The sequence below is a fragment of the Mirounga angustirostris genome, unplaced genomic scaffold, assembly GCF_029215605.1.
Source record: "Mirounga angustirostris isolate CCGP_5_RB_7025 unplaced genomic scaffold, mMirAng1.0.hap1 SCAF_3, whole genome shotgun sequence".
Lineage (NCBI taxonomy): Eukaryota > Metazoa > Chordata > Mammalia > Carnivora > Phocidae > Mirounga > Mirounga angustirostris.
The window spans coordinates 39,160,356-39,166,355 of record NW_026991711.1 but is presented as its reverse complement, the minus strand read 5'-3'; positions in this window follow the sequence as shown (position 1 = coordinate 39,166,355).

The window sequence follows — 6,000 nt, the reverse complement described above, 5'->3', positions numbered from 1 at the left end:
CAAGAACCAGGGTATGGCTAATTGTGAATTGTCTGCATTTGCCATTTTCTTGACAGGGAATACAGAATTTAAAATGTTGGTAAATATAACAAAAATAATTATTTTTTTCTGGATATACATTAGCATACATGGGAGAAATAAGAGAATAACAGGAAAACACATGGATACATGGGCTTATGTTCTTTAAAACTCTGGAAAGAGAAAAGCATAATTGTGATTCCTGGTTTTAATTTCTTTTACATTAGCTAAATAGTAGAACCTACTTGAAAAACTTGGATTTCTCCTTGTGAATGTCTACTTGCTCTGAGTTTTGAATAGCCACATACAAATGCATACATTTTTCTTCTTCTTTCCCTCCTCCCTCCCCACCCCATTCTTTTTCCCTCTTCCTTTTCTTTTTCCTTCTCTCTGTTTTACAGATAGCAATTATGGAGGTCATGCACACTAAATCACTGAATAGATTCAGGTTAAATGGCATTAAGTAGCCAACATTTTCCTGCTTCAACATGACTATTTCTGTTTCAGTTGATAAATTTTAGCCGTTGAGGTTTTCTGGGGGAAAAATATGTACTGACACGTAAGGAAGAAAATCTTACTACTTTGAAATTTACAGAAACATATTTAAGAGATTCTGTGAAGTAAAGCAGACAGTATAGAAATTCTTTATATGTGAGGATTAGGTAATACAAAAGAAGAAAGACAGACAGGAATAGGATGGGAGGCAAGGGAGAGAGGGAAAGAGATTAAAATGAGGATGAGCACATGTGGGGCCAGAGAGATTTAGTGCTTGAATACCACACAGACTTTGTAAATGAAGAAAAGAAGCCAGGAAGCCAAGAAAACACCATAAATATGAGAAAATAAATACAGGATTTATAATAATTTTTTATATATTTCAACAGAAAGCATCTTTAACATTATGTCGCCTTCCTCTGAATTGCGTGGTCTTTTAAAATACGATTCAGTATTTGCTGCATTTCAAAATCTAGCTTCATATATCAGATTTAAGTACTTAGTTAGGTGTTGTGTTAATTATTTTCACCTTTTTTTTTTTTTTTCCCCTACTAAGGCATATTTTGCAATGGCAAACTCTGCAATGCCAGGAATTCTATTCCACAGTTGGGCGCACCCTGAACAGTAAAGTTCCCAACATGTTCTACATTTGAACATCATGACAAATTCTTTGGCTCCAGAATTTGTTTTTTCATAGATGTTCCTTTAATCTGTAGCCAGCACCAAAGCTCTTTAATATACGCATCCTGAAAATTGCCATCCATTAGATTAAGCAATCCAGGTATTGTAATAACATTGAAGTCTAGACTTAGGTTCCCAGGTGATCCATATATTCAAGATCACCCCATTTCTTACTGCTGAATCATGAATGCGAGATGGGAAACAGGACATGGTGTGACATCTGTGCTTCCATCTCGCACGACCTCCATAATTGCATTCAGCAACGTCAGTAGCCAGTAAGTGAGTTAGTCCCACTGGTCTAAGCACAACCTACCCTGCCCAAATCCCTGGTAGACACATATGCCTACTCCATATTCTGAAAAGTTAAACCTGGCAATCCTATTTTAAGGTTCCCAGTAGTCATCTAACAGCAGTGAGAAGCAGAATCAGGAAAGAATGAGCTTTGTCTGCCTTTCCCCTCTCCTAAGCAGATGGTTGGCTAAAACTCGCTTCACATGGGAAATCAATTTTAGATTTTTAACTTGGATATCAAGTAATAAACTACAACTGCCAAATATGAGAAAAGTAGCCCTTGCATTTATTTTTATCTGTAACAATAATAATGAAAATATGAAAAATAAAATTATATTTCTGAAATCATTCATTCTTTCAAAAAAAGGGAAAAAGCTCAATGGCATTAAAAGAATGACATTTTTAGGAAGGCTACAATGTAGAAATGCGTTCTCCACAGGAGGTTTAGCATTTTAAGGTAGTTTTACAATGCTCAAGCCATGGCATGTTCATACCTTTGGGAACAGTGTAGAATAGGAAATTAGATACAATCCCATAAGTAATGCTGAATATTCCTGAGTGGTCACTGGAAATTATAACTTGTGCTAATGTCACTTTCTGATTATTCTGCTTAGTTATTATGGCCACTTTCAGGGCCAGATGTTACTGTTCAAAAATGAATCACTTCTGGTGTTCCAGAAAAGTGGACGAACTGGAAATCTGGAAACTTGCCAACCACTGCAGTCGTACCTACAGCTCTTGCTAAGAAGTGTAGCTCCTTAGGACAGAAACATCGCTGAGCATGGGGAGGTAAGGAGGGAAGGGAGAAGCTGAGTATCACTCCTTGCATGGTGCCTTCTGAATAGATCATGATTTCAAATCATACAATTCCTTGTGACCCGCAAGCTCAGTATCAGCTGCCTTAATGGAAGACAAAATGCTATTTTTTTTTTAATTTTTTACTAAACAAGATGGAAGATGTTAGTAATTTAATTTTTTTCCTGCTTCTCTGTTGCCAAACATCTGTAAAAACTTTTGACTAAGTAATGGGCTGTATGAATACTAAGATGGTCTAAAACCCACAAGTTTGCCCTGAAAACAATGAAATACCTAACTTGTGACAGAGTTCTTCAAGCAAATTCAATACCTGCTTCTGTTAGTCCCCACACTGGTAATAAGTAAAACTTAAAAGAAATAATACTCATCAGTAGTTTACTTTATTTTCCCTTTTGATTTTGCTTTTTAAATGTCCCAGACTTACATTAGTACTTATATGACTGGTGTTCTTTGGTCATGTCACTGGGAAGAAATATTTTGTCCTTCTTAATGACAAGAGAGTTCTTCTACACAAGACATCCATATCAGTTGAAATCTTTCCTTAAACTGGAAGAACTGAATCATCACTTCTTGGTGCAGTGATTTAAAGAAATACCATTTACCTTTGCCTAAAATGTTAAAGAAAAATTCCTGAAATGCTATTACAATTTTGAAAATCTGGCTAGCTACATGCTTGACTTTGATCGGTGAAGATAGATAGATAGGTAGGTAGATATGTAGGTAGGTAGATAGATGATAGAGAGATACACAGATATATAGATAGATATCCTAAAATAAACGCCTTGGAGGCAGGGAGGAAGAGAAATTCACATTGTGCATACATAAGAAATGGAGTGTCTTCTGAAATGTGTACAATTTTCACTCATGTAAGGTCAACATTTTTCGAACGGTTTTATTTCAATATCGATCTAGACAGATACTTATGATGCAGCAATGGACACCAAAATCTGGTATCATTCACTAGAATGGAGGGCTGCTCCCAGAGAAATAGAAATATCACCCTGCAGATATTTTCAAATAGTACTCCTCATTTAAAAACAACAAACAAATTCCATAATCTACATAGGGACTGCAAGAACATATATCAAATAATTTTCTGCTGTTTAACTTTTCCTGGGAGAACTTAACAATACTTGAGAACTCTCAAGACCAGTTTGATAGCAGATATGAATGGTTTTGACCCTGTTCAAATTACATCCAAAACTCAGACTTATAGTCTAATCAGAGGGATATCACTAACAGGCCCTTTGCTTATTAGCATCAATGTAGGACAGGCAAGGCAGAAGGATTTTTCTTTAATGCACCATTCTTTGGAAAGAAGATTCCATTTATTTTGTTACTACATTCATTATACAACTACTATAGTTATTCTTTATTTATGTGTAAATTAAATCTTCTCTTCTGCAATTTTAAGCATTATTTTTTCCTGTCAGTAGAGATCGATAATTTGGTATCCTGAATATAAGACACAGTCAGATAACTGAACAATGCTATTAAGTTACTTTTCCCCCCCTCAGGCTAACAACCTTTCCATACCAGTCCTAGTGTCCAGACAGATTTTGTGTTTCAGTTGCTTCCCTTCGGCCCCTGCCCAATTTTTGTCCCCTTCTGTTAATTGAGTAAAAATAATCTGGCAAGATGTTGAGCGAACTGGAGGCCGGATATGGTAAACTGCCCTAGATATCTAAAGTGTTTTATAGGGAAAGTAGAAGGCACCGTTTGAGCTAAACAAACACACACAGGGAATATGTTCATTATTTGCTACACCTAATGCACGAAAGGATATTTTCAGTGGAGTCTGCAGAGATTTAGATTAACAAGCCTTGTTAATGCTAACAAGCATCATGTGCCTAATTCCAAGTACATTGTTCTGCAAACTGACACCTACGTGTTTGAGTAAAACTGTCAAGACAAAGAATCTTATAAGGAAAAAATGTAAGTACTTATAATTCATTCCCCATCTCTGCATATCTTACCATCTTTTTGTATCCCCATTTACTTATGGGCTCAAGGATATAGCTCTTGACTTTTAAATATTTAAATTGTACTTAAACTCGGAAATCACTGCAACTTTAATAGGCTTATAATCATTTACTGATACATCCTACGTACACCCACATACCTATATGCCACAAATTTAATATAGAAGAAACTGAAAGGATATAGACATTCCTTTGAAATTAAATTATCTTTTCCAAGAATTCTCAGACTTTTGACTATTTTTTATCTAAATGGACCTTGAGAGAGCTTGTTTGGAGGTTCTAGCAGGGGAGCGCAGCTACTCCTATACCCTTGACTGAAGAACGGTCCTCCTCTATCGGGGAAGGTCGTCCTCTTCGACCGAGCGCGCAGCTTCGGGAGGGACGCACATGGAGCGGTGAGGGAGGAAGGGGACACCCGCCTAGCCAGCCAGATCAGCCGAATCAACCCTGGCGATCAATGGGGTGACAGATGTTGCAGCCAGATCGCCCTCACATCCGACTATTTTTTATCTAAAAGAATCTTTGTTCAGATTGAGCTGTAATAAGTTGAGGGGGGAAAAACCCTGTCATTTGTATATGCAAACTGATTACTGACCTGGGATATGGGGCAAACTAGCAAAAGACAAAATATTACCAAAGTATCTCCTAATGTAGCTTCACATACCGAGGTTCAGGTTTTGAACTTGTCCCATGGGTATCTAACGTTAAAATGTGTTTTTTTTTTTTCTTTGCATATAAAATTCTCATTTAGATTAATAGATAGAAAAGGGTCCTTTTTTCAAGCACTTAAAAATTGAAAGAAAAAAATTACATTTTTTAATTTAAAAGATTAAAAAGAAGACTACATTTAAAAAATCAAAGACTAAACATGTATTTTATGCAGTTCATTTATTTTCATCTCTTTCCTAACACTTTAAATTTCACTCCGCAATTTGGAACAGATTTGATCAACTTGCTTTCATGTGTCAGTGTTTTTCAACTGCAATGAAAATAAACAAATGGGCTTGGTTTTCTACAAACTTGTGGAGATGCTGACTTAGCTACAACAGTTATGACTTTGGCATATGTTACATTGTATGGCTCTTACGAAATAAAGGAGGGCCTTGGTTATGCAAAGTTTCCATGAAACTCTGAGGCTGGCCTCAGGTTCCTTACATACATAAAACCCCTTCTGGATAGAAAGGAGAGTAGGTCTCCACAACTGTTCCCTTCCTGGATAGAGAACATTTGGCAAGACAAAAGCTTCCAGCAGGTATGGATTCTATCATGATCCTGAGGAAGATCTTTTTGTTTTAACTTTATGGAAGCATAAATACATTTGCCTGGTGTACTTGAGCTCTGAATGGTCTATGACAGGGGTTAATAAAGGCCAGGAGTTAAAGAAGTTTCCAGCCTTGGAGTTTTTGCAGGATGCCACCAAATACTGCTGAAAATGTGGAACATATGTTATTTCTGAGAGATCAGACTTGCCCATGTGATCAAGTTACTAGTACAATCCCTCTCACTATAATTTGTTGTCAGCTTTGGAAGTTTACTATTTCAACATGAAAACCATTATGCCATACTTTTTTAGTTTGCCCCCCAGAGAATAAACGGATTTGAATTTCAAAATGGTAAAAATGTTATGGATGCACAAACAAAACAAAATGCATATCATATCCGCTTTCCTTTGTGAAAGGATAGATTTATGAAAATGGGCCAAATATGACTTCTGAAA